The 12,564-nt window shown below is 35.9% G+C and overlaps 1 long non-coding RNA gene across 2 annotated transcripts in view; it reads right to left on the bottom strand.

Annotated features, from left to right (window-relative positions):
• Window positions 1–12,564, bottom strand: part of LOC307181668 — a 49,155-nt gene that overhangs the window by 18,339 nt on the left and 18,252 nt on the right. The gene's annotated exons all lie outside the window — the stretch shown is intronic.

Consider the following 12,564-nt stretch of genomic DNA (forward strand, 5'->3'; position numbering starts at 1 on the left):
TGAAGAAGACAACTGATAAAATCACTTATAATGCAAAGTAAAGGATAACAACAGATGAAAGTGGAGCTATGGAGGTATTAGAAAGGCCTGGAAGACTGACACAAAGATAAACGTCAAAATAGTTTGGATGACTGGAAAAAATAATAAATAAAACAGAATCAATAAAAAATAGCATTTATATTTTATTAAAAAGACAAAATATCAAAAAATAAAATTTAAAAAATTTTAATAATGTTATTATTTTTTAAATATCTGAAATAAAGAAAAAATTGAACATGCAAATCCAAGGGGCTTCCATGTAACCAGAAAGTGTAATGAATTTAGTTAAAATTTTAATAAACAACAGAGTAGAACCTAGTGACATTTTTGTGTCTACCTAAAGATAGACACAAAAATCTCATATCAAAACAGGCAGGAAAAAAAGCAGTCCACTTACAAATAATTTAATCTAAAAATATCAAACTCATCTTAAACTTCTCTTGTACGTTATTAGATGTCATGTGTTACTGTCCATGTTTGAAATCAACAGAAAGGAATCCTCAAATTTCATACACTCAAAAATATACCAAATCTATCTGAAGATACTATTCAACTAAACTTATTTTGATTAATCCAAGTGAAGATTTTGTCAATGGAGAAGGAAGTCTTGCTATAAAAGTCTTTGCAATGAATACTGATTCAAGTAAAACATAATTAAATATAAATAACAGTCACTCTTTCTAAGCTCTGTAATATGTAGGTTAATTTAAGCTTTCCTGGCACTTCTGTTATTCTTTTTTCATAATCTATTATTTATAGACCACACAGAGCAGGTCCTGTGATGAGCCCCTCTTAGTGAAAGTTGAGACGTGTATATATGCGGTGTAAGAAGAGTAAATGTTCAATATTCAACATTAATAATTTTTCCTTATCAACCTTATGATGTTTCTTTAACATGCTGTGGGACAGCAGTGGGGCCATTTTTTATTTTAATAGAGACTGATTATTTACTGTGACTATTTCTATTCTAGAATTATTCAAATGGTAGAGGACTTCATTCTAGGTGACGCTACACATGGAAATAATCATCTTTGTAGGTGCAGACATAAAAGTGATGCTAGGAAAATATATATTTCCTTTAAAGAATGCTTACCAAAGTATAAACCACTAATTACTGCCTGTTACTGTGGTGCATGTCTGTGTATATGTGCATTTTCTGAACAGCATAAACTAACAACTCTTGGATGTTTTCCCTTCTTCAGCTCAGTAATTATATTCGTACTTAATTCTGAGCTTGTTACATATAATATTTTGCCAAATACGATGATTTAGAGTCATTTTGACACAGGCTTAGCATCATAAATATTGACTGTGTAAGAAAATTGACCATATTTGCCTAAAATATGAGGATTTTGATCCAAATGCATGAGAGTTTGAAACTGAAAATATGCAAAAATCTAATTCAGTCCAGTATCTTCAGAAACAGTTGATGGATGTGACTTGTCATCACTGCCAATGCACTAAGTTTAGGCTTTGATTTCAAGAGTTATTCTCTACTGTGTATCAGTGTTTAGTCACTGCTGTGGGCAATCAAATTATAATAATCAACCTATAAACCAAAACCAGAATGATAATAATCCTGCACTGTCTAATCTTCTGTCTCTCTGGTATTTGTTTTCTGGAAACAAAGAAACAAACAAAAACAGACCCCATAGTGAATCACTGACAATACAAAATTCTCTAAAAGCTTTCTTCATATTCCTGTACCCATCTATTTCTCCCCCAAGAATCCTGTGATTATACAGACTAAAGTGACCTCAAAGATCACTGAACAGATTTAAATCCTTCTGCTCTGCATACTTTGTACTTTATTATAAAATCACCACCTTCTGACATGATTACTGTTTTCAGCAACCTCCAGTTAAATTTTACTGTTAAAGAGGTGAAATAATGAGTGCCTCTAGCTGTATGTGGTAAGTGTCCACACTCAGACCTGTAAAATGAAGATTGGCATTCTCTGAAATTTTAAATAATTGTATAGCTTCCTTTTTTGCTTTGCTTTCTATTTTCTTTCCTTCATGCATTTCTTTTTTCATCCCTCCTCTCTCCCTTCCCTTCCTCCCTTCCTCCATTCCTTCCTTCCATCCTTCCTTCCCTGCTTCCTTTCTCCCTCTCAGTCTAAAACTATTACGTGGTCTAAACAGGTTAGGAGTCTATGGGGGAGGATGAGGCAGCAGCACAACTCTGAGTATTAAAACCCAAATGGAGTAAAAGGCATTTGGGAGGAAGTGCATCAGAGGCTGTGTATGTGTTATCAGAGCCTAAGAGGTGTAAGAGGGCATACGACAGGAGCCCAGTGTGGTGTCTCAGAGCGTGAACAGTATGAGCAATGGTCTGAGAAGGAGAAGAAAAGTGGTGAAAAGACATCCTGGCTGGTGGCTGGAGCCCAAGTAGGATGAGGAGGTCCCTGTGCAGAGGGGATGGCTACTGTGACAGTGGGAAACTGGTTACATGAAGGGAGCACCAATCCAATTGTAAATATACTGTGGGTGAATGGAGCTAGGCTTCATTTGAGGAGAGGACTACAGATATAGAAAAGGAGAAAACGAAAACGCACTTTGTATAGCTGAAATAGAATAGGAATTTGAGGTATCAGTTTGAATAGGAGGTATTAGTATGAATTTGTGGTTTTTTAATATAGAAAGCGATCTACTGGAATTAAAGGTATTAATGAAATCATATGGTTTTCAATCTATAAAGATACAGAATTAAGTACGAGTGTAAAAGGAAGGGTGTGTGTGTATATGTGCATGCGCATGTGTGTTGTAGCTCTATCGACTTGCATGGCCTGAGAAAAACAACACCCCAATGGCAATGACCACACCAAGATCACAGATCTTGGTTTCTAAATAGTATTCTCTACTAAAAGGAACCAGAACTCCTTGTAGAAATAGCTGAGTCCAGGCCTGGGGCTAGGAAAGAATAAGATGATCCTGGAACATCTTGTGCCAGAAAGCAAGGAAGTGCTTAATGATGGGGGCATATCAAAACAAACATAGAAACAAAACAAAGCAAAATTAACTCAAGAGCCATCTTGAAGGTGTTCACACTGACTGGATCTGGACATGTTAGCAACAAAGTAAATAACAGCAAATAACATATAACTTATTAAGCAAAACAAAATCCATTAGTCCATACTAATTTTTTTAAAAAGAAAACTTCTTCTTACAGAGGAATGCAAATTAATAAATGTGGAAGGAACAGTAGTTTAGAAAATAACCATTTGACAATTATCAAAGCAAAAGGTAATTAAGCCAAGAAGCATCAATGTATGCTAAAAGTAGTAAGTGAAATTTGGAGGGGGAAATAGAATATTTATATACTTTCAAACTACCTCCCCACGAAATACTTATTAATAAAAAGGAGAAAAGAGTAACTTTACAGTGGAAAAACTGGAAAACCACCACTTTAATCAAATGACCAAAATTATCAGCATCAGCAATGTGGCAGATCAAAATCATGTGCCACCTGATAGGATACTATGAGCATAACACAGCATCATTTCTGTGATATCGCTGCCAAAGATGCATAAGCTGAATGCAATTATGAGAAAGCATCAGAAAAACCCAAGCTGAGGGTTGTATTGTGAGTATACAGGAAATTCCCCTTTTTGCAGGTAATATGAACCCAAGTATTTGAGGATGGTGGATCATGCTGGCAATTTACTCCCAAACAGTTCAGGAGAAAAAGTTCTTTGTAATAGTCTTCCAAATTGTTTTGTAAATTTGAAATTATTTCAAACTAAAAAAGAAGAAAAATAGTATAACGTGCATTCTTCTCCCTGTATTTTTTTTTCCTTTTTGCAGACCTCAGAGTATACTCTCCTAATCCTGGATATCACAGTAAGGGGCTATGTGTGGTGATTTTTGCCAACAGAACGTCAAGGCAGGAAAGATAGGTTCTAGTGGAGCTTTTTATCTACATTACTTTTTAGAACAAATGAATAATATAGATGAATAACCAACTACCAGTCCTAAGGTATCTGAACTAGTTTTCCTGTTGTTCACTTGTGAAATTATTGATAGGTAGAGAGAATTCCTAATTTTAAACCAGTGGTGCCTCAAAATTATATGCTAGCAGAAGGTTCAGAGGCTACTTTTTTTTCTTAAACCAATAAAGGATAATGAAGAGAGAATATCACATTAGCTCAGAATTGATTCACTGTTTCCAGTTCTAAGCATAATTCATTGAAAGGTTTTTAATTTAATTGACAGTATATATACATAATTCAGAGGAGATGATGACCATAGCATAACAGAATTAGGGATGAAAAACCGCAACATGTTGCCAACCAGAGAGGACATCATTTATCTCCTTGCATTTGGGTGTTTTGCTAAGTTGGATATGAAAACCTCTTACGAAAATAATTCATAAGGGCTTCCCTGGTGGTGCAGTGGTTGAGAGTCCGCCTGCCGATGCAGGGGACACGGGTTCGTGCCCCGGTCCAGGAAGATCCCACATGCTGCGGAGCGGCTGGGCCCGTGAGCCATGGCCGCTGCGCCTGCGCGTCCGGAGCCTGTGCTCCGCAACAGGAGAGGCCACAACAGTGAGAGGCCTGCATACCGCAAAAAAAAATAATAATTCATAAGCAGAAGATACATGTTTTTAAATTATTCAAGCAGAAATAGATTTTCAGGGAGGAATGTCATAAAGATTTCATACTGATAACCTCTAAATTCTAGAAGCTATAACAGGTCTCATTAAATGTTTAACTCTTTAGCTTCCTCCCTGCATCAGGTTTAGCCAAAATTGCAAAGCAGAAACATTTTAGACTCTTTCGTTTCTCTATTCCGTGTCCTCCTGACTTATGTCTTTATATCCTAAAATCTTAGAAGTCAGGCCCAGTCCCAAATCCATTCTATCACTAAAGTAGGTTTCTAATTAACTCCTTAATATAAAGGAATTAGAAGTTAAAGAGTATTACCCTTCCAGTAATATTTGTATTTTGGCAGACAGATGTATGACAGTTCCCTGAGGAAGGTGTGAATCTTCAGCAAATATAATATCAGGCACCTGAACTGATCATTCTCCATCCTCATCAATTATTTCTTGTGGCTGCATAACTGAAAGTTAACGTAAATATGAAAATATTTCCTAACGCACAACACACACAACACTTGATAAGTATTTACTATCAATATTGAAAATTGTCCATATTTTTAATCACAATCTGGACAATTATTTTAACTATTCCAGTCTTCAAAACTGTATAGTTATTCCAATAACTTTTATCAATATCTTTGTGCCTCAATAATTTATCAGTAGAAGCAAGAAATTACTAAATAGGACAATGTTTTAGTAGTTTTAATTGATGTCCTAGTTAGGACATCAACAATCTATTGAGATAAACAACAAGGTCCTACTGTATAGCACAGAGACCTATATTCAATATCCTATGATAACCACAATGGAGAAGAATATAAAAAAAGAATGTATATATATATGTATAACTGAATCACTTTGCTGTACAGCAGAAATTAACACAACACTGTAAATCAACTATACTTCAATTTTAAAAATCTGTTAAATTGTTTGGTTAGTATTTTGTCATCAATATAACATTAACTGTAATTATACCTGATTTAAACTGAATACTGTCAATATATTCAAAAAGAATGAATTAATTTGAAGAAATTTGTGGCACAAGTTCTTAGTGTGCTGGCTTTCTGTTCTCTCTAGCAACCTTCCAAGTAGATCTGGCCAGTGGAACCAGCTCTGCCAATGAGAAACAGCAGAAATTAATAAGTGGAATTTCCAAAGAAAGCTTTTTAAAAAAGAGACAGCCTTGGCAGGCTAGCAGCACTCTTTCTTTCTCTTTCTCTTTCCTTTTCCCTTTTTCTCTCTCCCTCTCTCTATTTCTCTGGCATGTAGACATGATGCCTACAGGTTTAGCAGTCATCTTGCACCAGTGCTGACAAGCATCATGGTAAGGGCCACATGCTAAAGATGGGGAAACAGAAAAGTGGAATGTGTCTGGGTCCCCTGATGACATTTTTGGGGAGAGTTTGCCTTCACCAGGTCTTCATATTGTTATCAGATTAAAACGTCTTTTACTCATTTAAACCATAGTTCCTTGGGTTTTATGTTATTTACTTCTAAATGTAATCCTAACTGATGAAATATAAAATAAGCTATCTTATTACACAACCTAATATGAAATACTTAATCCTCAGCAGTAGCAAACAACTATAACAGAAATTCAACCTTAGCACAACCAAAATCTCAACGGAGATCTCCACACCTACCAGATATCCAAGAAAACTTAGTTCAAGTTTCTCTATCTCCTCATAGTTGCTGGTTCCTTAGATTTTTATTTTTTAATTAAAGATACGTAGGTATTCTCGTGAGGATTTATATTACATAGCATAAAACATTCTGCCATTGCTTTGCTACCCTCCTCCTCTGCTCACTTTCTATTCTTTGCATTCTCCTCTGGAGCTTCAAATTCACTTTCAATTGACCAGAGTGGTTTCTTTCCTCCTTTATAAAACTATCTTGAGCCAATAAACAGGCCCTAGGCCCTCAGTTTCTACAACAAGGACTAAACTATTTTCCAAACATAAATGCCTTTCTGCCTCAGAGAATTTTTATATAAATGAAATGCATCCTTTCTACATGTTTATGCATCAGCAATGAGCTATTGTAATGTTCTTATTGTGTTAGCATCCAGTATCGCCTCACATAGAAGGGGTTAGAATACATTGTTGTTTCTTTCATTTCAGGAGGTTTTTCTGTCATACCCTTCTGTTCAATTTCCTGCATCTTTTCCTGAAAAGAACAGAAGCAAAGAGAAAGATATGCACATCACTTCCAAACCACATTGTCTTTTGCAAGGAGCAAAATGGCTATCCACTCTTAGCAAAAAAATGTAGGCATTTCCTTTACCCATGCGAACACTAAATGATAATTAAAACCAATTTAATTAGGTACAGGTGGATAAAAACATCAATAGAAAAATTATTTCTTCTTTCCAAAATTAAATAGTCTGCCATAACCTTGTGGCATGATCAATCACTCAACTCCCCAACTTCCTTAAGTGATTCAAACTGTGAAAAGTGTACCTGACCATGGCTTTTACTAAGATATTTCAATTACATTAAATAATCGTTATTTTTTCTATGTCCATCTATGCATTAAATCAATTAATCAGTGTCTACATACAGTGTCCATATATCAGAGGGAAGTATTTGTATCTTCAGTTATATATAGAAAATGGCTAAACTATGAAATTCCCAGATTCCTGCACCTGTACTCTTTGCCCTAGATTTGCAGTGCCTTAACCTTTGAATTTCACAGACAAGTAAACATTTCAAAAAGGTTTTGGAGAATGGAGTAATTTTTTAAATTTACTTTGGAAATCTAAAAATAAAAATCTGTTCTTTAAATTGAGTATTTTTATTTTATTAAAGATCTACTATGCAATCTTTATTTTTATCAATTTGCAGCCAATTGATAAAAATTTTGTGAACAGACATTGGCCTTGTCTTAGTATTGGGCGTTTGGAATGGTAGGTTCATAAACAAGATCATACAATGGTCATGCATCCAGGATATATATTTAGATTAAAAATACATAACAGGGTTGTTTTCCCACAGGGTTTAATTTGAGGTTCTCAGGTTTACCAGTAACCTATTTTTCTGTTCCTACTACTTGATCACTGCCTGCATTTACCCCTTCTGGTAGCAATTGGGAGTTTCAGGTCTCGCTTTATTATTCCAAAGTTATCTTTTCCAAAGATAGAATAGTATTAACTAGTATTAATTACTCATCAAACACATAAAGGACATCTTCAATTTTATTTTCAGAGTATTTTCAGCTAGATATTTCAAAATTTCCAGATTTTATATAAAAATGTAAAGAAGGTAAAAAACAAACTCAACTGTCTAACATGTACCTATAGTATTATAAAATGTCTTTATAAAGAGGGTTGTTACTCACAGACTTTGGAATCACATAGATCTGATTTATATTGTATTATTTTTGTGTATGAGTTTATGAGTTTTCTTATGATCACATTCTGAGAAAAAAATTCCTTTTGAGGAGAATATTTCATAAATAGTTCTCAATAAATTGCTTTGAATAGGTTATAACCTCAAGCAATTGATCAAGTAACAAAAAATGAGGAATTTGAGTTTGGGGGAGGGGCCATAATGGTTATAGAAATGTGGACCCGGATTAGGGAAAGTTGCATAAGGTAAAACCTCAAGTAGACTCACAGTTTGCATGGCACTTTCAAATAAGTTATTCTAACTTATCTACTCTACAGTATAGTAGTGTTTCTCAAATGTAACACTCCAAACAATGTCAGTCCAGAAACTGCTTGATAATTGGTCCATGACAAGACAAGCATAGATAATGAGAGTAATATTTAGAAACACTATGGTAATCTCTCATCCCCATGACATAAAATTGTTGTGCTTACTTCATCACTGATCAGGTAACAAATAATTTGTGGTCAGGCACCAGTCTTTGGATCACACTGTGAATAGCACAGATATGTCATATGTAAACCCATCTTCTATCTCTATTATAAAACCTTCTGTAAGTTCAATTTGCTCCCTAGGTTCTTTTTGTTTTGTTTTGTTTTGTTTTTTAAAGTAGATATGCATAGGCAACCTGAAGAAATCTTAGGTCCATACCCAGGTTAGCTGCGAGCAAAACTTTTACCTGAATACAAAGACATAAATAGCTAAGGATGAGAAGACAAGATAGGCCTTGATTACACATGGATTAGTATCAATTACATGTGCTTCATAAAAGCATTGGGTGAGAACATGTGTGAGGAGCCTATATGCAGCCTGGCAAATGTAGGAATTCAATATATGTTGCACACATTAATTCAAAAATAAGAAACTCAGTATTAACAAAAAAATCAAATAAGGAAAATCATTCCCATTGAAATTAACTCTAAAATGTTTATTGAATAACAAAGCCATTGTCTTATAGGTCAGTCTATATATTGACTCTTGTTTTCGTCTAAAGAAAATGAGACAGGTGGTAATTCTGACAGCCTCTAGTGTACAGCTCTTCAGTTGAGTTATCCTCTATTATACTTCCTCCTAGTGATCTAAGTGATCTACCTGAGGTAGTGACATGGAATGTGTTACAGAGAGTGACAAACAGAAAAACATCCTTGAAACTGGAGGGTAATCTTGGCACATTCCTATTTAATACTTAACTGGAAAAAATCTAGGCAATTAAATCATGTTTTTTGCTTTCCCTTTTTTTTTTTTTTTTTTTTTTAAAGATCTCCACCATTCATTCTGGGGCATAGCTGGGTTGCCCAGCTATGTATGAAAACAACTCAGGGAAACTGAAGAGATAATTAGATTTTTTAATGTGGATAATAATAGTATCCAAAACCTGTAAGACACAATGGTTATCAATCTTCATGGATAAAGTGATCCGCAGTTAAGAGTGAGGAAAGGTATTTGGCAGTCCTCTGCAGTTTTTGTGGATATAAAAGAACACATTTTTTTTCACCTAAATTCTAAATATGCAGCTCTTATGGTCCCACAAGTAACTGGAAACCGATAGACATCTCCCTGCACTCTTTAAGAATAAAAGCTACTGGATACAGAATAATGAACTCCTCCTCCAGCCAAAGGTGTTCATGTCCTAATCCCCAGAACTGTGAATATGTTCCCCTGCATGGCAAAAAAAAGACTTTACAGATGTGATTAAGTTAAGGCTCCTGAAATGAGATTATCCTGGATCACATGGATGGTCCAAAGTAATCACAAGGGTCCTGATAAGAGGGAGACAGAAGCACCAGAGAGCAAATGTGAAGAAGGAACAGAGGTTGGAGAGATGGGCTGTGAACCGGAGGAAGGGGCCATGAGACAAGGATTGCAAGAGGCCTCTAGAAGGTGGAAAAAGTAAAGACATGGATTCTCTCCAAGAGCTTCCAAAAGAAACATAGCTCTGCTTACACCTTTATATTAGCCTATAAGGTCATTTTGGACTTCTGATCTCCCAAAATGAAAGATAATGAATTTGTATTGTTTTAAGCCACAATGTTTTTGGTAATCTGTTACAGCAGCAATAGGAAACTAATATATTAGTAAGAAGATAAATCATCACATGAAATGACTACTATTTTCCAAAGAAAGAAAAATCTTTGTTTTTTTTTAAGTCATTAGCACCTACAATAAAGTTTATTTCTGGGTTGAAGAAATGATTTTGATAAACTCTTTTTTTATCAAAGTCATTTCAGCTATCTTCAAGACCTTTATTTGTGTTTACTATTATATGTATCACAATTTCCACACATGACCACACAAAGGAATCCATTCAGAAATTAACCCAGGTAAGAGGTAAAACCCTAAAACCATAGCATAGTACATCAGTACACAGCTGGTACTCAGTAAATGTTTGAACATGTTGTCATTTTTATTATAATATTGCTAGCTTAAATTTTGGCATGTTTTATTTTCTCAAAGACCATATTCTTTATCAAGAACTCATGCTTAATGTTCAAAAGAAATATTAGATATTTTAAAAATTATATGCTTGCCTGCTGTATCATTTCTTTTTTTCGGTACGCAGGCCTCTCACTGTTGTGGCCTCTCCCATTGCGGAGCACAGGCTCCGGAAGTGCAGGCTCAGTGGCCATGGCTCACGGGCCTAGCCGCTCTGCGGCATGTGGGATCTTCCCGGACCGGGGCACGAACCCGTGTCCCCTGCATCGGCAGGCGGACTCAACCACTGCGCCACCAGGGAAGCCTGTATCATTTCTTAAGAGGGCATCAATGAAGCAGAAAAACAGAAACCAAATTACATCTAACAGTATAATGTTGTAATAACTATTTAAACATGATTTCCTTTTGAAATAACACTTTTATCAAAAGCTAGTCAGGGGACTTCCCTGGTGGTGCAGTGGTTAAGAATCCGCCTGCCAACGCAGGGGACACGGGTTCGAGCCCTGGTCCGGGAAGATCCCACATGCCGCGGAGCAACTGAGCCTGTGCTCTAGAACCTGTGAGCCACAACTACTGAGCCCACGTGCTGCAACTACTGAAGGCCACACGTCTAGATCCCACACCCTGCAACAAGGGAAGCCACCGCAATGAGAAGCCCACGCACCGCAACGAAGAGTAGCCCTGCTCGCAGCAACGAGAGAAAGCCCACACCCATCAACAAAGACCTAATGCAGCCAAATAAATAAATAAATCTTTAAAAAAACCCACAAAAAACAGCTAGTCGGGGGTACATTTTTCACAAGCATCTTCTGGTCATCTGTAGGTTTAAGTATGGTAAACTAAATTCTATTCACCAATATTCAGTGCCCCTCCCTGAAAGAGGATTCGGCTTGTTGCCACTTAAAGTAGGTGCTTCAGCTAACAAAGTGTGAACACAAGTGAGGCGGTAACTTCCCAGAAGAATCGTTAAGAACCAGTGCAGGCCTTCACAGAAAAATAGGTATGAATTCACTTAACTTTCTCTTCTGCTCCCCACTTTCCTCCACCTCTTTATTGTCTTTTCTCTGAAAGTCACACTCTTACAATGATAATAATAGCTATAAAAAAAAAAGAAAAAAGAACCAGTGCATGCATCACCATGCTCATCCTCCTCTTTCTCAACGACTGGCAATGCCCAGGCAGTGGCTGTTCAGACAGCCTGTGTCTCTGAGCAAAACCCCCAGCTGATTCACATAAAATGCAGCATGACCAAGGAGCAAGTCTCTGAGATTTGGGAGGCGTTCGTGGTAAACTACTGAGATTTGGAGAATCTAGGATAATCTAGCCCAGCAGTTCTCAAAGTAAGGTCTGAGGACCTCTCAGAGGTCCCCAACACCCTTTTGGGTATTTCACGAAATTCTTCCTTTTCAACTACAGACCGGTGTAAGTTTGGATTTTCTTCATGTTCATCAACCAAAACAAAATACTGCAGAAGGTTGAAAGCAGAAGCAGGGGTGAGAATTCTAGTTTCTAGTAAGCCAGACTTTAAAGTAATTTCCAAAAATATAAAAGAATGTCACTCTTCTTCATATTTTTTTGTTTTGGAAAATATAATAATCTTCCTTAAGATCATCTGTTTATGTTAACATGTAATAAATTTCTTACTGTTATTTTTAAATAAATTTTTTCTTTTTTAATTTCTCAGTTTTAATTTCTAATATGGTAGATATCAATAGATAAAACCCACACAAGCAAAAGTTCTTTGAGGCCATTAATGACTTTTAAGAATGTAAAAGTGTCCTGAAACTAAAAAGTCTGAGAGCCTCTGACTTGCTTTTCCTGATACAGAAGTCTTTTGTGCTACCTTCTTTTCTCATTGCAGTTTTCCCAGAAAAATCAGAATAGGCGTTAAAAACAAACTTGCTTATTCTCTTACATGTGAGACAGAAAGTTCTCCTTTCTTGAACTTTTGCTATGCAAGGCATATTTGGTCTTAGGTCTTTTTCTTTTTTCCCTCTTGGTTTTTATTTCTTTTTTCCTACATTTGTTTTTTCTTTTTTATTCTTTTCTTATTTTTATTTTACCTTAACACTAAACTCGCTAAGTTGAAAAAGAATTGGGGTAG

The sequence above is a fragment of the Stenella coeruleoalba genome (genome assembly GCF_951394435.1).
Source record: "Stenella coeruleoalba genome assembly, chromosome: 2".
Classification (NCBI taxonomy): Eukaryota; Metazoa; Chordata; class Mammalia; order Artiodactyla; family Delphinidae; genus Stenella; species Stenella coeruleoalba.